The sequence below is a fragment of the Mastomys coucha genome, unplaced genomic scaffold (genome assembly GCF_008632895.1).
Source record: "Mastomys coucha isolate ucsf_1 unplaced genomic scaffold, UCSF_Mcou_1 pScaffold14, whole genome shotgun sequence".
In the NCBI taxonomy this organism is placed as follows: domain Eukaryota; kingdom Metazoa; phylum Chordata; class Mammalia; order Rodentia; family Muridae; genus Mastomys; species Mastomys coucha.
Window position 1 is genome coordinate 136,425,081 of NW_022196896.1, and position 24,737 is coordinate 136,449,817.

A 24,737-nucleotide genomic window follows, 5' to 3' on the forward strand; every position below is an offset into this window, starting at 1 on the left:
CCGCCTCTGCCTCCCAAGTGCTGGGACTAAAGGTGTGCGCCACCACCGCCCGGCTCCATTTCTTATGTTAAAAGACACAATCTATGTTATAAGATCTGTTGGAAGTCAAGTGTTTTAAAAGAATTTGTAAGATGTATGTTATATCTTACAATCCTTAATTCTTTTTTTTTTTTTCAGAGATAGGGTTTCTCTGTGTATCCCTGGCTATCCTGGAACTCACTCTGTAGTCCAGGCTGGCCTCGAACTCAGAAATCTGCCTGCCTCTGCCTCCCAAGTGCTGGGATTATAGATGTGCTCCACCACTGCCCGGCACAATCTTAATTCTTAATCATGCTGCCCATTTTGGGGAGGAGAAGAAAAGAATTCCTAAGAAGTGGTACCTGTGTGACTGAATTGTGCTTGATTTGTGTCATAAACACATTCAGGTTGCAAAGACTGCCTTCTCTGTTCTGGGAGACAGGACAGCTTACTCAGGATCAGGTACTTTGCAAATCTGTATAATTGACTCTGAACTCTTTATGTTCAAGCAGTATCACTTGGTAACTTATGTTTTTCTTTGGGTGTATTCAAGAGATATGTTCCTTCTCTATTCCTTTCATTCCTTTGCATGTGTACAGATCCATAAAAAAGACTCTCAAAGCCTACTTTAATCTTGAAGACTGAATAGATTATGGATCAGGGTACGAGGGGGTTTCAAGAAAAGTTATTTTCTAATCAGAGACTCCTGAAAGGGTATACTGTGTTCAAGGGACCCTCAGCTATCTATTGCTCTTCATTTGTATGAGAGAGGGGTCAAGAAGGGGTCAAGGATAGGATGTGACATTGAGAGACAGGTATGAGCTCCATCCAGAGGAGACTTGTGAGACACACTATGATACGAAGATGGATCCTGTTGGGGAGAGGGAGCTATCATGGATTTCTTCTAATTCTTAGGGAAAGTATAATTGCATACCATTCATTTAAAGAGGTATTACCAGAAGATGTGTCAATTAGGCTTCAATTATTATTTCTTCCCAAACTAATAAACTAAACTTAATCTATGTGTTCTAGAATAGAACCTGCAACTTAAAGATATTCATGGTTATGTCTAATGTAGTTCTCCATACTGGTTCCTACTGTGTAGAATGGACTTAATATTCATTCTCTGGTATCAGTATCATAGTATGTTTTGCAGTCAACTCACTGACTTTCACATTTTTAAGTCCATTTGAACTCACATCTGCAAAAGTTGATTGTTTTGTTATTCCTAAAGAAGTCAGAAGTCATCATTTACTGGCAGTGGGTCTGGACACTGGAAATCAATGTGAGTAGCTGGGTTCAGGGCAGCTGTAGTATAGTTAAGAGCCTTAGATATTGAACGTTCAAATGCACAATGGCTATGCTATGTACAGTACTTTCACCTCTCTCCATGGGGAAGGGATTACATCCCAAGAGCTTTACTGGGTGTGTAAAACTAGGTAATATTAGGTTCTAGACATAATAAGCACTGTCTCTCTGAAAACCAAGATGATCAATAAATGATGCAGAGGCAGGAAACATATCCTGAATGGATACACTAAACTCAGGGTTGATTGATGTCCCAGGTGGGTCAGAGCAAATAGAGCAACATGTCAGCAGGCTTTAATCACATCACACAGAAGATTGTGTGGTTTAAAACTTAAAAGTTATTTATAGAATATTCCATGCAATATGTATTTTCCAGTTCTTGTTGATTTATCTGTACTTCTAGTGGGATTTCTTTTTTCCCTATGTTCTCATGGTTGAAATTTAATTTCCTTTTCTGTGTCTATAGTCTCTTTTTAAAAATGTCCCCTATATGCTATCTTAGTGGTTATGCTGACTAATTTTATGTCAGCTTGACACAAGCTAGAATCATCTGAGTGGAGGGAACCCCAGTTGAGAAAATGCCTCTATAAGATCAGGCTGTAAACAAGCCTGATGGCCATTTTTAAAATGAGTGGTTGATGTGGGATAGCCCAGTCCATTGTCAGTGGTGCCACTCATGGGCTGGTAATCCTGTGTTCTATAAGAAAACAGACTGAACAAGCCACAGGAACAAACCAATAAGCAGCCATATTATATGGTCTTTGCATCAGCACCTAATTTCAGGTTCCTACATGGTTTGAGTTTCTGCCTTGGCTTTCTGCAATAGAATGAGAATTTGGGTATATAAACCAATTAACCCTTTCCTCCCCAAGTTTAATTCGGTCATGGTGTTTCATCATAAGAATAGAAACACTAAGACTGAATTGGTACCAAGATAGTGGGGTAGTGTTGTGACAGACCTGACCTTGTTGTTTTGGGGAGGATTGTGAAAGGCCTTTGGAACTTTGGGCTATAAAATTCATTGAGTGTGCAAAGCTTGATGAGCTGTTTTGTTGGAGCTTGGAAGCCAACAGTGTCAAGAGAAATGCAGATAATGGAAGCCTGTCTTTTTTTTTTCCAGGGTTTCTCTGTGTAGCCCTGACTGTCCTGGAACTCACTCTGTAGACCAGGTTGGCCTCGAACTCAGAAGTCCACCTGTCTCTGCCTCCCAAGCACTGGGATTAAAGGTGTGCACTACTACTGCCTGGCGGAGGCCTGTCTTGTGAAGTTCCAGAAGGATGACTTCACAAGAAGACTCTATTGTTGCCATTGGATATTTTGAGTTAGTCTGTGGTACTCTTCAGCTAGAGCTGAAGCATCAGCTGCAACAAGAGACCAGAACCACTAAATGAAACCTTTGCTTTGCTGAGATAACCAGTGCTAGTCATCTAGAGCTGAGAAATTAGCAGTGATTAAGATGGGACTAGCATTGTTGAGGTAAAATCTTCTTGGAAATATTTCCTCAGAGTTAGAACATAGAAAGTGTGTTCCAGAGATGGCCAAGGCTGTACCTTGTGCTGGCAGCCAAAGTTGGTAGTATAAGAGGCACCCAGGTGATACTGGTTTTGAAGATATGAAGAAGTCATAGAGTGCAGTTGAGGCTTGTCACTGAGTGACAGGTCTATAGTCCTTGAAGAAAGCCCAGGAGAGGTTATTGGTAAAAATTCAGCCTACTTGCAGCCAGGGCTACAGCACACTGGGGATGCCAGTACCAGGGAATGACCACTAAGAGCAGCAGGACCCATAGAGTGGAGCCTGACTGAGCTTAGAAGACAAGCTGTATTTACTACAGAGAGCAGAGCTGGAGAAGTGACCCAAGCCTTTTGGAAGATCTCAGAAGATGGTGAGTGGATCCCAGACATTGGGCACTGAGTTATTTAAACAGTTTGAGTTTGGTTTTTACTTTGTTCAGATTGTAACTGTGTCCTGGTTCTTCCCCCTTGAAGTAAGAAAGTATCTAATTTATTTTTGAATTTACAGATGCTCACAATTGAGAAGCTTTAAACTTTTAAAGGTATTTTGATGTTTTACAAAGAGTTTGGATTTTAAAAGAGACTTTGCATTTTTGTTTTTAAAGATACTGAACTTTTAAGGTGTTCAAATTGATAAAGACTGTGGGACTTTTAAGTTTATAATGCTTTATATTTGTGATATTTATTAATATAGGACCCTGGGGATTGGAAAGGCTAGTTTTAATAAGTGACAAGCTTGTGTGTCAAGTTGACAAGAGGTCAGTTGTGCTGAATAATTTTACATCAACTTGACACAAGCTAGAATCATCCTACAGGAGGGAACTCCATTTGAGAAAATGCCTCTGTAGAGATCATGCTGTAGGCAAGCCTGTAGGGCATTTTCTTACTTATTGATTGATGTGGGAGGGCCCAGCCCATTGTGATAGTGCCATTTCTGAGATAGAGGTTCTGGCTGCCATAAGAAAGCAGACAGAGCAACCCATGAAGAGAAAGTTAGTAAGCAGCACTCTTACCTACCCTCTGCATTAGCTCCTCTTTTCAGCTTCCTGCTCTGTTTGAGTTCCTGTCCTGATTGGCTTTCTTAGGTGATGAACAGTGATAGGGAGTCATAAGCCAAATAAACTCTTTTCTGGGAGAGCAGGGCCTAAAAATGAAGCTGACTAAAGACTCATGGCATAGCCAACTTTACTAAGAGCATCAGACAGTCTCTACACTGAGGGTTAAGATGAATCCCCTGAGAAAGTATACGATCACAAAGACAAGCTTCACATGGCAAAAACATGTTTTTCCATACAGAGATATAAACAAATAACATAGCTAGCTCTAATGAATAACCTAAAGTAGACCTGCTCCCACCTGTTACACCTAGAAGGGGCACAAAAGTACACGCCAAGAGCAACCCTTGTTGTGGAGAACAGAGATTTTAAGATTCTTGTTTACTTGTAATTTTCTCACAAGGTCTCAGATATCTCACACAGCTTGGTTCAGGGACTGTGTTCCAACACTTCTTTTCTTAACCTCCCATTGTTTATTATGTCTGAATGTTCTCATTCATGAATGTCTTCTAGCCTTGAAAATTTTCTGCTGGAACAAATCTATTGTCGAGACTTGTTTCCTAGAGTTAGGTTTATCCTCCCAGATCACCATGAGTTGAATTTTGTATGCATATCCTGCATTGTTCTCTTTATTTAGATAATTTTCTCCATTTTCTTGTAATTCACTGATCTTTAAAAAAAAACACTGATTTGAATTCCTTATGGAGATTTAATCCATTTCATTATGTTTGCAGTCAGTTGATGGAGATTATGAACTTTTGGAAGAGTTGTGACTTTTCAGCGCTTTTGGCGGTTGGGGGCAGGATGTTTCCGTAGAGCCTCTGTGACAAGAAGCAAGGAGGTATCTCTTATCTTTAACAAGCATAACTCTGTTTCCAGGGAGAGAACTTTAGGTGGTATGGATTGTTTTCTACAAGACTGACTGCCTTAGAGAGACAGACTTGTGCTCTAACACCAACTCACACTTGTCTCTCCTTGGTTTATGTGATCCATGGAGAGAGCAAGTCTTACCAGTCATGCCTTGTAAGTGATTTGGCATCAGAGCCATTTGGAGTAGCTTTTGTTTCCTTGCTCACGAGTAAGGAGGCTGTAGCGGACAAAATTTCTTTAGCTGGAGTTTACATTGGACATATCTCCATTGCTGTTTGGATACTTCCAACCCCATGTCCGCAGGTACAGTGGAGCAGTCAGCTGTGCTATCTGGAGGGGTGAATCAGTTTCTGTTGTTGCAATGTCCCATGACTGTTTTCTGAGTCCCAGTTTCTGCACACAGTCCTGTGTGCCTATGCCAAGGGCTACTCCATCCTTTGAGCCCATCACCTGGATGCTGGAGTGCCCAGTCTTAGAGGGAATGTAAGTTTCATTCTATTCTGCTTCCTAGTGAATTCTTCTGCATTTCTTTTTAAATAAAGTAACTTCATTGACATTCTGTGGGGGCCACAGCATAGACAGGCTGTGCCAGCACAGCAATACTTGTTGTAGATTCTAAGAAAAAGGAAAGTATAGGGATCCTAAGGTAAGAATCTTAGATATAGTCTTAGCAAGGTGGCTTCCCACCAGCATCGAGTTTCTATTGTGAAACACAAAGCAGCTGGTAAGTGCTAGCATGCTGTGTAGATCTGGGGTCAGGTTAAGCTCATGCTGTGGTGCTTTTCTGCATCTGTTTCTGTACTGGTTTCCATTACAGCTCTCCCTGCTTCCCCTTTATTTTGTTTAAAAAATAAGAAAGCAAAGCTATCATATCTGATTTCTGTTGTTCACATACTCTTTGGTGTTTGGCTATATACCATAGGTATGTGGGTCAACCTACCTGTAGACACACTCTTAAAGACAAGGACTCAGTTTCTCCCAGCAGGCATCAGTTGCCAATAGTTCCTCCACTAAGGGTGGGGCATGCCCATCTTCCTCCTCCATACTGGCTCAAGTTTATGCAGGTCTTGTGCATGCTGTGACAATCTCTGGTGTGTTTGGGAAACATCATTGCCTCTGGCACTTAAGATTTTTCTATCACCCTTCCATAGTGATCTCTGAGCCTTGGGGAGAAGTGTGTGATACAAACATCCTATTTAGGGTTGAATACCCCATAGTCTCTTGGTCTCTGCGTGTTCACTGCTTGTGGGTCTCTGTGTTGTTTGCTATCTATTGTAAGAAGAACATTTTCTGATGAGGACTGAGAGATGTAGTAATGTAGAATTATAGCAATAATTGATCAGGAGTCATTTTAATACTATGCCTATTTAATAGAATGATAGTAATACCTTCTCCCTTATGGAATATGATCTGTCTAGATATAAGTTTAGTCCCAGTAATATTGCCTGCTTTAGTCATCATAGGTATAAGGAAAGACATATGGCTGGCTCAACCTTGTCAGAATCCCTACAATAATTTGGTTTGGTCCAGTGCCATCCTGAAGGACAGGCTAACTTCTGAGCAGCTGCAAAAGTCAGGGTCTGTCATCCATTTATCTGTGTATCCAGGGCCTATAACTTAGCACTTGGCATAGTCCATATCCCAGGAATGTTCCAGAACAAATCCATTCAATGAGGCCTCTGGAAGCCTCCCTCACTGGTGTTTAGTTTTTCTTTTCTCCTTTTCCTTTCTTCCCCCAGTGTCTCTTTTGCTTTTTTTTTTTTTTTTTTTTTTTTTTTTTTTTTTTTGAATCTATGGCTTTGCTAGAAGGTTATCAGTTTACAGATTAACATATTGCTTAGGAAGATATAGTTTTCTATTCTTCTTTCCTTGTTATTTGCTGACCTAAAGACTGCCCCTGATGGATCTGGTGTTCTGGCTGCCCATACAGACCTTCACAGGTTAAACTAGAGTTTGAGAGGTGCCTCCATTTTTGTTGTGGGCAGGGTCTTCCCCTCCTGGCCTGCTATATAGGTTTTTCCATGCTGTTTCAGCCATAGAAGTAGCTACAATGTATCTGTTGCTCGCCAAGTCCAAGGTAAAAGTTATGTCTGACCACTTTTACTCACATCACAGATACAATTTCCTTGGAAATATAAAAACAGTTGAACAGAGTTTATTCTTTTAACATACAAATGTATGTTTGATTACTTATAAATTTTCTGCTGAGTCCAGTATCAAAAGAACCTATTTAAGTTTTAACTTCTTAAGGGATTACAATAGATAATTAGCTTAGAATTGTGGAGTGTGTATGTGTGTGTATATGTGCATGTATGTTTGCATATATGTGCTATTGGAGAGAAGAATTCATATGTGAGGGCAGGGCAGGGACTTCTGAGATTTTCCATTCTCAGTGATTTCTATAGCCTAGCAAAGATCTATATACTATAATTAGGGCAAATAAATGAATAAGCCCATTATTGATAAGGTTCATGATTATACTTTTAGAAATTAGTTTTGATGAGGTATAAAGAATTGGGCTAGATCAGTTTCATGAACTACTTGTGGTATGCACTGCATATGTTATGCAAATGGTCACGATGTAACCTGATGGGTTTGGATATGTACATGAGTGCAAGTATGCAAAGATTATCTAACATAATGCCCAACTTCTTAATAATTTTTAAGTGTACAATGCTGTTTTGCCAGCTATAGGTGCTGTGTTATACACTAGATCTCAGCACTTGTACTTGACAAGGCTATAGTCTTCCAGCAATGTGGAACCTCAGTTAAGAAAATGCCTCCATCACAGTGGTCCTTAGTCAAGACTATAGAGAATTTTTGTGAATAATGATTCACATGAGAAGATCTAGCCCATTGTGGGTAGTTTTGTGCACACCTGGGTGGCCTAAGTAAGCAAGCTGAGTGAGCCATAAGAAGCAAGCCAGTGATACCATTGTTCCATGGCCTCTGCTTCAGTTTCTGCTTTTCCCCTCAGGGTCCCGCCATGACGTCCTTCAAGAATGCATTTTAATCTGCAAGGTGAGATGAATTCTTTCCAAGTTGCTTTTGGTCAGGACACCAGAAAGCAAACTAACACAATACTTATTCATTCTGTCTAAATATAACTTTGTATCCATTGGTCAAGTTGCTTTTGATCATGCTCTTTATTACTGCACTAGAGAGCAAATTAAGACAATACTTATTCATTCTGTCTAAATATAACTTCGTAACCATTTGTTATGGATGGATTGACTTTGACATATAGTGAGGTTATGTTACTGTGAATCAAAATGCATTTCATAAACTTAGCCCACTGACTGTCCTTGCCTGGTGACACAGGATACAGTGTTTTTCAGTAGGATGACTGAGATTTCTGACTCACTGGCTCTGCCCAGCAGCAGGACAGGATTGCATTACACATTGCTGGCCTGGGAAAAGATCAAAATTCAAAATTTCCAGTTTTTACTGATGGATGTATATCACTTTTGCATTGTGATAAAATAAAAAAAAATGTTTACATCGAGCCATTATAATTTGGGGATGGTATATACAGTGGGCTATTAACAAGCTTTAAAACAAAGGATGGTACTGCTGTTTACAACACAGTAGCTGGACTCAGAAGAGTTAACAAGTAAGTTAATCATGGAATGATAAATGATTCTATGCACATGAGGTATCAAGAGCAGTCAAGTTTATAGAAGCAGAAAGCAGAGTGGTGGTTGCTAGGAGACAGAGGGAAGAAGAAACAGGGAGTTGTTTAGTAGAAAATGAAGTTAAAGTAACACAAGATAAATAGATACTAGAGACCAACCAGGCACATTTCCTTATGGCATTTCTTTCAAGTCTTCACTTCAAGAAATTTTTTTTATTATCTACATTTTATAACCAAGGATAAGCACTTGGAAAGATTGAAACAAGTGGAAAAACTTGTATTAGTATCTGAATTTTGACACATTCCATAACTGTGAACTTAAATAAGTCACTTGACCACTTTGTGGTTGTTTTCTCTGTAGACTTCATGGGAAAACAAACGGTAGCTTTGAAAGATTCTTACAAGGGTGCAGAATAATGCAAAGGCCTTGCCTAAGCTTGATAGTAATTAGAGTGTGTAAGGCTACCCAGCCACAAGTACAAGATCTGACCTTTGAGCCAGATTCATCTAACTTCAAAAAAGAAAGAAGGGCCCTGGGCTTTGGCAATATCACAACATGGTTAATAGGACCTTTAACTTTACTAGACTTCTAGTGGGCTGGAGGTCTTTGCAGAAACCATAGTTTTTGTATATGCTGTTGATCTTATCAGACATTCATGACAGGCCAATCCTATGTGGTACTTTCATAAATCATTTTTTTTTAATTTCAAAAATTTCACATTTTAAACACAAAATACTAAAAACGGATTATGTTTGCTTGTTTGCTCTCTTTCTCTCTTTCTGCCTTTCTTTCTTTCTTTCTTTCTTTCTTTCTTTCTTTCTTTCTTTCTTTCTTTCTTTCTTTCTTTCTTTCTTTCTTTTACAATTTTGTGCCTTCAAGAATCTCCTCAATTTCAGCTTTTCCAGACATGTGACATTTATTTACCACTAGAGTCCTAATGCACTAGAGAAAGGTGAGATATTCTACCCAAACCAAAAACTGTAAAGTTAACAGTGGTTTGTGGAGGACCCTGCTACTCAAGAAGGAAGTTTCCAAAGCAAAAACAGCTCTGGTGGACAACAGACGCTTATCCAATATGGGCTCAACACCAGCTTAGCTCTAAAAAAGAGAAGGTGTTACAAACTTAAATCGCATTCCGAATCCACACATCCTGCCTGTGTAAACAATGGCCTGCTTCAGTTTATGAGGACTCAGATACAAAGTACTTTAGATGCACTTCCTCCTCCTTTCTTTTGCTTTTTGCTTTGCTTTTTTCCACAAGTCGTTTCTTTTTTTTATTAGATATTTTCTTTATTTACATTTCAAATGATATCTCCTTTCCCCGTTTCCCCTCATTTCAAATGGTATCGCCTTTCCCCGTTTCCTCTCATCTTAAATGATATCTTCTTTTCCCGTTTCCCCTCCGGGGAAAACAACAACAACAGCAACAACAACAACAAACCTCTTCCCTTTCCCCAAACCCTACTCACCAACCCATCTTCTCCCACCTCCTGGCCCTGGCATTCCCTTACACTGGGGCATAGAACCTTCACAGGACCAAGGGCCTCTCCTCCCATTGATGACCGACTTGGCCATCCTCTGCTACATATACTGCTGGAGCCATGAGTCCCACCATGTGTGCTCTTTGGTTGGTGGTTTAGTCCCTGGGAGCTCTGAGGGTACTAGTTAGTTCATATTGTTGTTTCTTAATCATCATTAAAACACTGTGTGTTTTGTGTGTGTGTGATGCACATAGTGATCAACTAATTAAAAACAAACTTTAAATTATGAACATCTAGAAAGTAAAGTTCCTGTTTGATAGCCATGCCTCCTGTGTGAGGTTAGAGTTTTATTGGCCTTTTCAAAGAGAGCTTATGGTTCCTGGAGAAGAAAACCAATGCCCTGGCAGAATTTGAACAAAGGTGCTAGGCTTTAATAGTTTACATACTCATACATACATTAGGTGAGGAATAATGGCTTTTGCCTTGGTAGATATGAACATATAGCTATTGGGATATACATAGTTTTCTAGCCGGCACAGCTGCTAATGTAATTGTTTCTCGTGGCAAATTTAATAAAGAGCTAAAATTGAGTTCTTGCTGACTCTGAAATTCTTACCTGTTGACTTGCATGACAGGCCTTTAAAATTGCATGAAACAATAAAAACTCCAGTGTTTGGGCAAAGGTTTGTCAGATAACCACGTTATCCAACAAAGCAATCATCCTACAGAAAAATGCAGTAATTTTCTATTACAAAATTCACAGATCAAAGAACGAGTTTGCAGTACACAAACCCAGAACTTTCTCTGTACACATTTTAGTCCTCTGTAAATGCCTCATTTTAGAAATGATCTTTTTAAGCTTGCATTTGTTTCAGGAAATGAGCTCATATATTTAGACAATTACAGAAGTTTTTAAATGTGCTGTTAATCCTTTGAACTCAACAAGAAGTTAGTTTGTGGCTAGAAAATTCTCCCACATAAAATGAACAGAGTTAGTCGAGTAGTTAAAAGAGTTAGCAAATATTAGGACAAAGTAATTCAACCTAATGAGATTTTTTTTTTTTGTAAAAACAGAGTACAAGTATAAACTTAGTATTGTTATGCTCTGGTTCCATGGGAAACCCTGATAAGCTCAAGAATTGTAAAGTCCACTGCAATTTGCAAAAGAGTCCTTTTATTTCAAGTCTTGACTTGGATAGCAATCCCCCTTACAATGGTGGGTTTTGGCATGCAATCCCTGGCTTGGGAGCTTTAACACTTAAATAGAGAGCAGTTAGAAATTCTTTGAATGCTTAGGGTGAAGAGGAGGGGAGGCAGGTTAGGTATGTCATAACTCAAAGAAGAAGCAAGCCAGTATTTTCTGTGTATGAGCCATCATATAGGGTACTTTGGCAATAAGCAAATATTTATTCTCAGATTACTTTTTTTTTCAATTAGGTTACATTATTACCAATTTATTTTGAAGAATCAGGTATCATTTTAATTATAATTATGGATACAATATGATAATTTTATGCATAAATACAGCATATATTGATCATAGTGGGGTGGTGTCATGTAACAATTTTATCCAAAAATGACCATTCAATTCTTCAGAGAAATTCCTTAAGCTTCAGGAAGTCCCTGAAACTGACCATATTCACTAGGCCCCTCTTCCAGAGTAAGAAAAAAAAAAGCTTCAGAGAAGACTCTCAGACAAGCCAAGGAGGCAAAGAAGACTCTGAGACCAGACCAGTTTCCTGGAACAAGCTGAAACTAGCAGAAACCTGGAAGAGGTTTAGGCCAACTGCAGCACCAGGAGAGGACACACTCCAACCTGTGAAGCTGTGGGTAGTCTGTGCAGTGTGCTCCAGGTTCCCAGATTTTGTGAGCTAATACCCATTCTGGGGTTAGCTTTGGTCATGCAGCTAGTTTTGAATTATTTCTCTTCCAATAAGTAACCCCTCATCCATATTCCTATAAGTAACCCCAGTAAAACTCATAGTTTACCAAAATGAACTTTAGTGGTATGGATACTTTGGTCTATTGTGGGCACCTTTCTGGGGTAAGTGGACATGTATGTAGCATCAAAAGTTTTATCATATTTTCTCTGCACCTTTCCCTCAAGTGGAGAGCTAGTCTCCAGGGAGTGCTCTGACCCCAGAACTCTGGCCAGATCTATATTTCTCTCTGGTGACTTTCTAAGGCAGGACGAGCTGGGAGGCTTAGGCCACAGAAGTGTCAGGGCAGCTGGGACAGGATCCTTTCTACCTCTGGGAACACCTAGGAGGTACAACGGATCCACAACCCTCCCTGCACCTTTCCAGCAAGCAGAGAATTTGTCTCCAGGGTGTGCTCTGACCCCAGGACTCAAGAGAGTCAGCTGATCCATAGCCCTTTGTCTTACCAGAGGAGAGCTAATCTCCCAGAAGTGCCTATAAAAGCTTACAGACCCACAGGAGGAACAAGCTCCAGCCAGAGAAAGTAAGAACATCTAACACCAGAGATCAACAGATGGTGAAAGGCAAACACAAGAATCTTATCAACAAAAACCAAGACTACTTGGCATCATTAGAACCTAGTACTCCCACCACAGCAGTCTTGGATACCCCCAAACACCGGAAAAGCAAGATGTAGATCTAAAATCATATCTCATGATGGTGATGGAGGAATTTAAGAAGGACATAAATAACTCCCTATAAGAAATACAGGAGAGTACAGGTAAACAGGTACAAGCCCTTAAAGAGGAAACACAAAAATCCCTTAAAGAATCACAGAAGAATACAAATAAACAAGTAGAAGCCCTTAAAGAGAAAACACAAACATCCCTTAAAGAATTACAGGAAAACACAACCAAGCAGGTGAAGGAATTGAACAAAACCATCCAGGATCTAAATATGGTAGAAGAAACAATTAAGAAATCACAAAGAGAGACAACTCTGGAGATAGAAATCCTAGGAAAGAAGTCAGAAACAAAAGATGCAAGCATCACCAACAGAATACAAGAGATAGAAGAGAGAATCTCAGGTGCAGAAGACACCGTAGAAAACATTGACACAACAGTCAAAGAAAATGCAAAATGCAAAAAGTTCCTAACCCAAAACATCCAGTAAATCCAGGACACAATGAGAAGACAAAACCTAAGGATAATAGGTATAGAAGAGAATGAAGACTTCCAACTTAAAGGGCCAGTAAATATATTCAACAAAATTATAGAAGAAAAATTCCCTTACATAAAGAAAGAGATGCCCATGAACATACAAGAAGCCTACAGAACTCCAAATAGACTGGACCAGAAAAGAAATTTCTCCCATCACATAATAATCAAAACATCAAATGCACAAAGCAAAGAAAGAATATTAAAAGCAGTGAGGGAAAAAGGTCAAGTAACATATAAAGGCAGACCTATGGGAATTACACCAGACTTCTCACCAGAGACTATAAAAGGCAGAAGATTCTGGGCTGACACATACAGACCCTAAGAAAACACAAATGCCAGCCCAGGCTACTATACCCAGCAAAACTATCAATTATCATAGATGGAGAAACCAAGTATTGCATGACAAAACCAAATTTACACAATATCTTTCCACAAATCCAGCCCTTCAAAGGATAATAAATGGAAAACTCCATCACAAGGAGGGAAACTACATCCTAGAAAAAGCAAGAAAGTAATCTTTCAACAAAACTTAAAGAAGATAGCCACATGAACAAAATTCCAACTTTAACAAAAAAAATAACAGAAGTCAACAATTACTTTTCCTTAATATCTATGAATATCAATCGACTCAATTCCCCAATAAAAAGACATAGGCTATCAGACTGGCTATGTAAACAAGACCCAACATTTTGTTGCACACAGGAAACCCACCTCAGTGACAAAGACAGATGCTACCTCAGAATAAAAGGCTGGAAAACAATTTTCCAAGCAAATGGTTCCCAAAACAAGCTGGAGTAGCCATTCTACTATAAAATTGGCTTTCAACCTAGAGTGATCTAAAAAGGTAAATAGACACTTCATATTCATCAAAGGCAAGATCTTCCACAATGAACTCTCAATTCTGAACCTCTATGCTCCAAATTCAAGGGCATCTACATTCATTATAAAACAAAACAAAACAAAACAAAACAAAACAAAACTTTACTAAAGGTCAAAGCACACATTGCACCACACACAATAGTGGGAGATTTCAACACCACACACTCTGCAATGGACAGATCATGGAAACAGAAACTAAACAAAAACACAATGAGATTAACAGAAGTTATGAAACAAATGGATTTAACAGATATTTATAGAACATTTTATCCTAAAACAAAAGGATATACCTTCTTCTACGTACCTCATGTTACCTTCTCCAAAACTGACCATATAATTGGTCACAAAACAGACCTCAGCAGATACAAGAAAATTGAAATAATTCCTGGCAGCCTATCAGATCACCATGGAATAAGGCTGGTCCTCCATAACAATATAAACAATAGAAAGCCCATATACACATGGAAGCTTAACAACACTCTACTCAATGATAACTTGGGCAAGGAAGAAATAAAAAAAGAAATTAAAGATTTTCTAGAGTTTAATGAAAATGAAGCCACAACATATCCAAACTTAGGGGACACAATGAAAGCAGTCATAAGAGGAAAACTCATAGCTTTAAGCTCCTCCATAAAGAAACTGGAGAGAGCATATACCAGCAATTTGACAGCACATCTGAAAGCTCTAGAACAAAAAGAAGCAAATTCATCCAAGAGGAGTTGAAGGCAGGAAATAATCAAACTCAGGGCTGAAACCAACCAAATAGAAACAAAAAGAACTATGCAAAGAATCAACCAAACCAGGAGCTGGTTCTTTGAGAAAATCAACAAAATAGATAAACCCTTAGCCAGACTAACTAGAGAGCACAGAGACAGTATCCTAATTTACAAGATCATAAATGAAAAGGCAGACATAACAACAGACATTGAGGAAATCCAAAAAATCATGAGATCCTACAACAAAACTGGAAAACCTGGATGAAATGGACATTTTCTAGACAGATACCAGGTACCAACATTAAATCAAGATAAGATAAACCATCTAAACAGTCCCATATCTGCTAATGAAATAGAAACAGTCATTAATAGTCTCCCAACAAAAAAACGACCAGGACCAGATGGGTTTAGTACAGAGTTTTATCAGACCTTCAAAGAAGACCTAATACCAATACACCTCAAACTATTCCACAAAATAGAAACAGAAGGTGCTCTACCCAATTCATTCTATGAAGCCACAATTACTCTGATATCTAAACTAAACAAAGACCTAATGAAGAAAGAAAACTTCAGACCAATTTCCCTTATGAATATCGATGCAAAAATACTCAATAAAATTCTTGCAAACTGAATCCAAGAACACATCAAAACGATTATCCATCAACGATTATCGATCAAGTAGGCTTCATCCCAGGATTCAGGGATGGTTCAATATACAGAAATCTATCAATGTAATCCACTATGTAAACAAACTCAAAGAAAAAAAACATATGATTATCTCACTAGATGCTGAGAAAGCATTTGACAAAATCCAACACTCCTTCATGATAAAAGGCTTGGAACGATCAGGAATCCAAGGCCCATACTTAAACATAGTAAAAGCAATATACAGCTAACCAGTAGTGAACATCAAACTAAATGGAAAGAAACTTGAAGCAATCCCACTAAAATCAGGGACTAGGCAAGGCTGCCCACTCTCTCCCTACATATTCAATATTGTACTTGAAGTCCTAGCCAGAGCAATTAGACAACTAAAGGAGATCAAAGGATACGAATTGGAAAGGAAGAAATCAAACTAGTATTTGCAGATGATATGGGAGTATACTTAAGTGACCCCCAAAATTCTACCAGAGAACTCCTAAACCTGATAAACAACTACAGGAATGTAACTGGATAAAAAATTAACACAAACAAGTCAGTGGCCTTCCTCTACACAAAGGAAAAGCAGGCTGAGAAAAAAAACTAAGGAAACAACACCCTTTACAATAGTCACAAACAATATAAAATACATTGGTGTGTTTCTAACTAAGCAAGGGAAAGATCTATATGACAAGAACTTCAAGTCTCTGAAGAAAGAATTTGAAGACGATCTCAGAAGATGGAAGGATCTCCCATGCTCATAGATTGGCAGAATTAATATAGTAAAATGGCCATCTTGCCAAAAGCTATTTACAGATTCAGTACAATTCCCATGAAAATTCCAACTCAATTCTTCACTAGTAAGAAAGAGCAATTTGCAAATTCATCTGGAATAACAAAAAAAACCTAGGATATTGAAAACTATTCTCATCAGTAAAAAGAACTTCTGTGGGAATCACCATCCCTGACCTCAAGCTGTACTACAGAACAAAACTGGTATAAAACTGGTATAACTGTGATAAAAACTGGCATTGGTACAATGATAGGAAGGTAGATCAATGGAATAGAATTGAAGACCCAGAAATGAACCCACACACCTATGGTCACTTTATCTTTGACAAAGGAGCTAAAACCATCCAGTGGAAAAGAGACAGCATTCTCAACAAATGGTGCTGGCTCAACTGGTGGTTAGCATGTAGAAGAATGCAAATTGATCCATTCCTATCTCTTTGTACAAAGCTCAAGTCCAAGTTGATCAAAGACCTCCACATAAAACCAGATACACTGAAACTAGTAGAAAAGAAAGTGGGGAAGAGCCTCGAGCACAAGGGCATGGGAAAATTTCCTGAAGAGAACGTCAATAGCTTATGCTGTAAGATTCAGAATTGACCAGTGGGACCTCATAGAATTACAAAGCTTCTGTAAGGCAAAGGACACTGTCAGTAGAACAAAATGGCAACCACCATACTGGGAAAAGATCTTTACCAATCCTATATCTGATAGAGGGCTAATATCCAATATATATAAAGAACTCAAAAAGTTATATTCCAGAGAACCAAATAACTCTATTAAAAATGGGGTACAGAGCTAAACAAAGAATCCTCAACTGAGGAATACTGAGTGGCTGAGAAGCACCTAAGGAAATGTTCAACATCCTTAGTCATCAGGGAAATGCAAATCAAAACAATTCTGAGATTCTACCTTACATCAGTCAGAATGGCTAAGATCAAAAACTCAGATGCTGGCGATGTTGTAGAGAAAGAGGAACATTTCTTCACTTCTGGTGGGATTGGAAGCTGGTACAACCATTCTGGAAATCAGTTTTGTGGTTCCTCAGGAAATCTGACATAGTACTACCAGAGGACATGGTTTACCACTCCTGGGCATATACCCCAAAGATGCTCCAACATAAAATAAGGATAAATGCTCCACTATGTTCATAGCAGCCTTATTTATAATAGCCAGAAACTGGAATCAGTACTACTCAGCTATTAAAAACAATGAATTTGTGAAATTTTTAGGGAAATGGATGGAACTGGAGAATATCATCCTGACCGAGATAGCCCTATCACAAAAGAACACATATGGTATGCACTTTCTGATAAGTGGATATTGGCTTAGAAGCTTGGATTACCCAAAATACAACCCACAAACCACAAGAAACTCAAGAAGAAGGAAGACCAAAGTGTGGATACTTTGTTCCTTCTTTAAAAGGGGAACAAAATACCCATGGAAGGATTTGCAGAGAAAAAGTATGGAGCAGAGACTGGAGGAAGGACAATCCAGAGTCTGCTCCACCTGGGAATACTTCCCATATTCAATCATCAAATCCAGACACTATTCAGACACAAGTGCTTGCTGACAGGAGCCTGATATAGCTGTCTCCTGAGTGTCTCTGACAGTACTGGACTAATACAGAACTAGAGACTCACAGCCATCCATTGGACTGAGCACAGGTCCCCAGAGAAGGAGCTAGAGAAAGGACCCAAGGACCTGAATGGTTTGCAGCCCCTTAGGACAAACAACAATATGACTACCTAGTACCCTCAGAGCTTCCAGGGACTAAACCACCAATCAAAGAGTACACATGGTAGGACTATTGGCTCCAGCAACATATGTAGCAGAGGATGGCCTAGTTGCTCATCAATGGGGGGAGAGACCCTTGGTCCTGTGAAGGTTCTATGCCCCAGTGTATGGGAATGCCAGGGCCAGGAAGTGGCAGAGGGTGGGTTGTTGAGCAGGTTGGAGGGGGGAGGGAACCGGGGTTTTTGTTTGTTTTTTTGTTTTTTTATTTTTTATTTTTATTTTTATTTTTATTTTTATTTTTATTTTTATTTTTTGGAGGGGAAACTGGGAAAGGAGATATCATTTGACATGTAGTTAAAGAACTGATTAAATCTTAATCTAATTAAAAAAGTGTTATCAAACAACAGCTGACTAAATTTTCCATATTATTAAGTACTAAAAATGTTTTCAGTTAATGAATATTAATTGTACATGTTTCTGTGATATATGAATTTTCAGTGCATGTCTATATTGGATTATTATCTGATCGAGGTATCTGGCATACCATACTTCCCTAACATTTATTATTTCTTTGTCATAAGAACATCTAAAAATTCCCCTCTAATTGTTATTTTAAAATATATTTATCATTTATAATTTTATATATAAATGATACACTACTAGGCACTTGAATATCAGTGTAGCTTTAGTTTCTCATGCAGCTGGAAGTTCTACACTGTTTGCAGACTCTTGGAGAGGTGAAGTTCAGGGTAGGTGTTTCCTCAGGATATAATTAGAGTATTATGAGATCATAGTTAAGAATGGACAATCTATTTCTTAAATACTGTATGCTGGTAGAAGACATAGGAGGTGCACTCCAACGAGAAAGTATAGTAAGAAAATATATATCATGCGGTTAGCAAATCGGTACTTAGTTGACCCTGGCCAGGCACCAGCTGTGTGAGCTGCAGAAGATTACCACTTGAGTTTCATTTGTCCAGTTTATAAATTGGGGTAGCAGCATGTTATACACACATAGTACTTTTGAATGTAGCATATATTGAAATATTTTATATTTGTGTTATAAACAATAGCTTATGATGTCTTAACTTTATCCTTTTCTGTACAGATGACTAATTTGTTTGTGTAAATTTCCAATAAGCTATAGCTGATTTTTACTTAATAAGGTTAAGTGAGAGGGAAACCATATAAGTGAGGGAGCTTGCTAAGTGTAGAGAGAATATCCAAGGGTTTGGAGTTAATGACTTGGATTTAAGGTTTGTTTCTCCTTAGATTAAGAGATATAGTCCCCTGTGAGTGCCTCTCCCTCTGAGACTCACTTCATGTGAGAACCAGGATGGGCTTTTCAAAGGATGAATTTGACAAAGTTGGACAATAGACTTCATCCTTGCCAGTGTGATGTGTTTCTCATAAATGGGGGGACATGGTTGGTACATTATGAGAGTGTATGGACATATTGGCAAATTGCATAGGCATGAGCTACACTAAATATAAAAACTACATGTTAGGGTACAAATAACAAGTGGTTGACTTAACCCTTTCTTGGCTGAGAGTTTGTTTCATACTATTCCATACTCTGGGACACTGTTTTCTCCAGGAAAACTCACAAGTCCCATAGAAGTGTGCTATTAAGTAAATTCTTAATTTTTTACCTTATTAAAAATCTAGGCTGTATATATTGAGCAATGCTTCTTAATTTCTCATGGAGCAGGATTTTTGGTGGCTGCATATTTTTTTAGGTCAGCTCAGGATACATGCTGCCCTTGTTTAAAGGAATGAGGAGAGTCAAAGTCAGGAGAGGAATGGGAGGATTTTTTCCAATGGATTTAGATTCGAGTAAATGATTCCTATCTATTTGGTCATTCATTATATACTTCTCCCACTTATTACTTGGTCTCCTGGTAAAATTCATGGGTCATCTCAGATCGTCTCCTGGAGATTCACATCCTCTTGTTTGGTTCAGTACATTTGTATTTCTTTAGTAGCACCTCTTTTATCTTATATATCCTGAAATGATAGTTGTACCTCTCCTCTGATCTGTTGCATTTTTAAAGGAAAAAATATCATGCTGAAACTAAAGAGGCCATCAAGCTGCAGAGCATTTATAATTTATACTGAGGATGGGCTGTGGATATCTTCTTGGGGACCAATAGATTTTAATGTGTCTGAAAGGCTTACACTTCCAGAATATAATTGCCTAGGCTGAACCAATTTGTTTTGGTATTTTTAGGGAGTACTTAATAAACATCTTCTATTTCATATCATCAGTTCTGAATTGAAAGTGAGAGCGTGTCACTTGACTTTTGTTTTTGTGATTCGGGAGAGGTAGCTGCATGGGGCTGGGCTGCAGGCTCTGTGCCAAACTCTACATCTCTACCTTCTCTGGCATGGTTTGGGGATAAAGGCAGTTTGTGTCCCTTCCTGGGCCTGTCACCTCAGTAGAAATGACTGAGAGTAGCATTGGGCGGAATTGCTTAGGATGTCTATTTTGACAGAAAATCAGCTAGGTTTGGTGTGTGTGTGTCTATCTGTCTGTCTGTCTGTCTGTGATGTAGGTAGCATGCTAAATATTCACTCTTTAGAGGCCATTTGCACTGAAGCAGGATGAGGTGAAATGGAGAAAAAGCAAATAATATCTAAGTGCCTGCTGAGAAGAGGGCACTGGTTCAACACCCCACTTGATCCCCTATATCATGCACAGAGGATATATGTTCCAAAACCCTGAGTGAATCCTTGAAACTGTCATGAGTACCAGAAGCTATGTGTTATTTTTTTTCCCATACACACATACTTACTATTGACTTTAACTTATAAATTAGGCAACGTAGGAAGCCATAAACAATGACTAACAGCAAAATGTAACAATTACAGCAATATGGTGTAGTACTAGTTACATGAATGTAGTTTACTTCTCATATGCTAAGCATAGCATTATAATATATTCGCTTCCTGGATAATGTAGAATCATACCACTATTATGCCTAAGTGATAAGATAAAATAAACTTATGGTATAGACAAGTCGACAGGCAGTATGATACTATCCCAGTCTTTTAAAAGAGGTGTTTGGTAAGTAAGTAGCATATAAAATGTGAATACGTTAACAAAGGTATAATTCACATCACAGATAGGATGGAAAGTAGCAGTGTGAGATATAATCATGACACTCAGAAAGACACACAATTTAAAACCTAAGGTAGGTGTGTGTGTGTGTGTGTGTGTGTGTGTGTGTGTGGTTTCCCATTTCATAGACTGGACTGTAGTTGTGGATTCTGGATAACTGGAACTGAGCATAATGAAGTCACAGAGAAGAGGACTATTGTGTTACCCTGAGAGGTAAATTTTTATAATTGTGGGAGGTGAAATCCACAGTGGCTGAATAACTTATCAATGATCAGTCAGCCAGCCTATAAATGACAGTTCTGGATTCTGACTTACAGGCTCTGAACTTCTAAGACAATAGGCCAAAGAAGTATAGGAACTGTCCTTCTCTAACCTTGTAATACAGGAAGCAGAGGTGTCTTGGTCAGAGGTATGGCTCTTCCTCTTCCAGGCATTGTTATTAAGCAATCTCTCTGATGACAGCTGGACCCTCCGCCATGGGTCTCACAGCTGCTGTCTAAGCTGTGGGTACAAGTTGCTATAACTTGACTGTTTACACAAACCTGCCATACCTTGTTCTTCTTCCTGGCTTTGTCCCTTCAGTATGTCCTCTGTTGATCTACTTTGTTGAGGGCCATCTTTTTATTCTCTTAAGACTACTTATTTCTCCATGGCTGCTACTAGCTTACTGGAGGAGAAATAATGTTGTAAGTTATAGTTGTGACACGAGAAATTAGACCATTATCCAGCATACAGGAGGCTTTCCAAATAGTTACCAGACTGTAAGTAATGTAACACCAAGGCAATCAGGGGAGGGTGAGACAAACCCTACTGCTATTTCAAAGCCCCCAAATATTGCAGTATTTCAGCGAAACTAGTGTTCTCAGGATGTAAATGCAGCTACAAGACAAGTTCCCTGCCCTCCTTTTTCATGCAGATGCAATGCATGGTAAGTGATACTGGAGTGACCCTTGAGTATGTATGAAGCTATACAAAGAAGCCGAAGTATAGCCTTTATAAACTAAAATGCCAGTTTCTTTCTCCTTCCATTTTCTTTTACAGTGTTTTCTTTCCTTTAAAATGGAAAACAAAAATAGCTTACAAGCAAACAAAACACCAAAAAAAAAAAAAAAAGAGGAAAAACCCAACCAACCAACAAGCAAAAATCTACCCTGAAGAGACAAAAAAAGAAATTCTTGTACCATGCTTGTGTATATGAATTATAGAAGACTTTAAGACAATAGTGACACGGGTATTTTCATATACTAAGAGCTGAACCTAGACCCTTGAGTATGTTAGGCAAGTGTTCCCACCACTGAGCTTTTTTACTAGGCCCTAAAAGTACATTTATTTAATGCTGATGACAACTTTACTTACTCAGGAATGAATGTTACTGACCTCTGTTCCTTCCCATTGGATATTGAATTCCACAAAATATAGCAAATAAAATAACTGTGAGCCATTTAAATCTTTGTTTATTAGAGCAAAGTGAGTCTGCATGATTCCAGGTCTTTCATGTGAGATTCTGACTTGTGAACCAGTTAGTTTTCTAGGAGTTGTCTAAGATAATGGCCTTGTTTCCTCGGTACAAACAGTAATTTACATGAAAACTATTTCTACAGTGAAAATTTTTATGGGAACAGATATCTGTAACACAAATAATGTAGGACTCTGGATTTCTCTCCATGGATCTGTGATGTTATCTTTCTGTCTTCATCTTTAAACTTTTAAGAAGATCCTTGTTATTTTCCTGGCCCAAAGAAAGGCAGTTTATCCTTTGATGGTAGCAAAAATGTAGGAACTACAAGGAAGGATGAAAAGGAGTTGGAGAACCTAGAATCACTTGATCATTAGGTCCTAAGATGCTGGCATCTCTGAATAGCTTTGAACTGTGGGGAAATGTAAAGCCTTAAGAGAATGAAGGCTGGAGGTGGATTTTATTGTAGCACTAATACTGGATGTCTTGTTTTCAGGGCTCTGTTTAAAATCATGAGTCTTTTAACATAATATATAAAAGTGTTTCTATAATATGTCTATCAAGAAATAATATGTAAACCAGTATACTATAACTAAATGTATAGATGAATACTTTAAAGAGCATCTCATGTCTAAAGTAATAACAAATACTGTTCTGCATTTTCTAGTCACTGAATGAAGAACAAGGACAGGATGTTATAGGGTCCCTGGGGCATCTGGGACTCTTCAAGCTTTGAAAATCATCTGATGTATTTCTTCTTTTCCACACACACCAGTAGAACAGGGACACTAGAGAGGGAAGGTTTATGGTGTGTAGGAAATTTTGACAAATGCCATTAGTGAATTTGGGTGTCTGTTAGTTTGAGGTAAATATAACAAATTACAGTAAACCATATGGTTCACAGACATGAGAACTCATAATTCTACCAGTGTAAGACCAACATTGCAAGCCTTTGTAGTGGTTTTGGGAAAAGGTTCTTTTGTGCATAAGGCTGCATCCTTTTTATTGTATCATTGCATGGTAGAGAGCAGAGAAAGGAAGCAAGCTTTCATAGTTTTTCTTTAAGGATTACGATCCTATCTTTGAGAATATACCTTTATGACCTAATTATACCACAGAGACTCAATTTGTTAACTCTGTCACATGAGAAGTAGTGTTTCAATGGACGAACATTTTGGATATATGGATAGACATCCAGTTTATTTTACTGGGTATTAAAATCTTGAGAACTGTCAGATTGCAGAATTGGGGAACATCTATGATCTTCAGATAGGAATAATATCTAATGCTGACATTGAGAAGCAACAGTAACATCAAAAGACTGTTGCTCTTCAGAAGAACAGGATGAGGAGTTTATGAACCATGAAATTATGGATTTGGAATTGGTGAATTTGTACTTGAAAGAACAAGCACCTCCCACTTTAATTGGAACAGGAAAAAGATACCATTAATGGTGAAATAGTAAATATTTGCCATGTCTCGAGACACAGAGAAATGACAGGAAATCTGGGTAGCACATATATATTCTCGGATTTGGGTGCCCTAGATCTTTTGTTGGCACACTGTTGGCTTTTCAGAACATAGTTTGAGTTTCATCTAGAAAAGCTTTGGATTGGCCTTATTTCCTTCCAGAGTTTCTGTCAATTTCTACTTTAACATCTCTTTCACTCAGTGCCGTGACATAAGTTCATTCAGATTTCTATAGCTCCCTAACTAGCTTGCAACAACACAGCAGAATACCTTATAAGAACCTGAAGTTACAGACCTCTAATTTTCTACCCAGAATGGAATCATCAATCAAGAAGGGTAACCACATTTTAGAAGTTGTTGTACAAGGATCAGAAACTGGCACTCATGGACAATATCTGTCCCTGGGTATAAGATCGCTGCACCGTGTTCCTTCAGCCATCTACCAAGATAGGCCAGGGGACAGTGAGTTTAGCCTACACCTCCATGTGGTAAATTACATTAGCAGATCACAGTGCTCCAAGTATGTTTTCCAATTTGGTTCCATATTCACTGAGGGTTGGTTGTAGCTTTGTTGCACAAGTCTCCGCTCTAAGACTCCATCTATTGGTACACAGACTTAACTGGGACCGTCTAGGTTCATGGTAGAGGGAATGGGACTAGATTAACTAATGTTCATGGTAGAGGAAGCTAGGCTAGGCTAACTAATTCCATGAAGATTTTAAGGCATCTGCTGAGATTTCCTAGTCCCAAATGGAGCATGGTCAGTATGGGAAGAATTGTAATTTTGGAGCAAAGGCTGATAGATAGCATATCTTAAAACAAAGTACTAAAGTGTTTCTTTAGCCTTATTTTCTACCTTATTCTCTACTAGGGATTCTAATGCTATGTGCACTCCATGGTGTTCTTGATTTTC

The 24,737-nt window shown here is 38.5% G+C and overlaps 1 long non-coding RNA gene across 1 annotated transcript in view; it reads left to right on the top strand.

Annotated features, from left to right (window-relative positions):
- The first annotated feature begins 2,664 nt into the window (after positions 1–2,664).
- The window catches only part of LOC116088901, a 33,186-nt gene continuing 11,113 nt past the window's right edge, over positions 2,665–24,737 (top strand). Inside the window, exons 1-2 of the long non-coding RNA XR_004118072.1 lie at positions 2,665–3,208; positions 7,740–7,783. This is a non-coding gene — a long non-coding RNA (uncharacterized LOC116088901). The remainder of the gene's footprint in view (positions 3,209–7,739; positions 7,784–24,737) is intronic.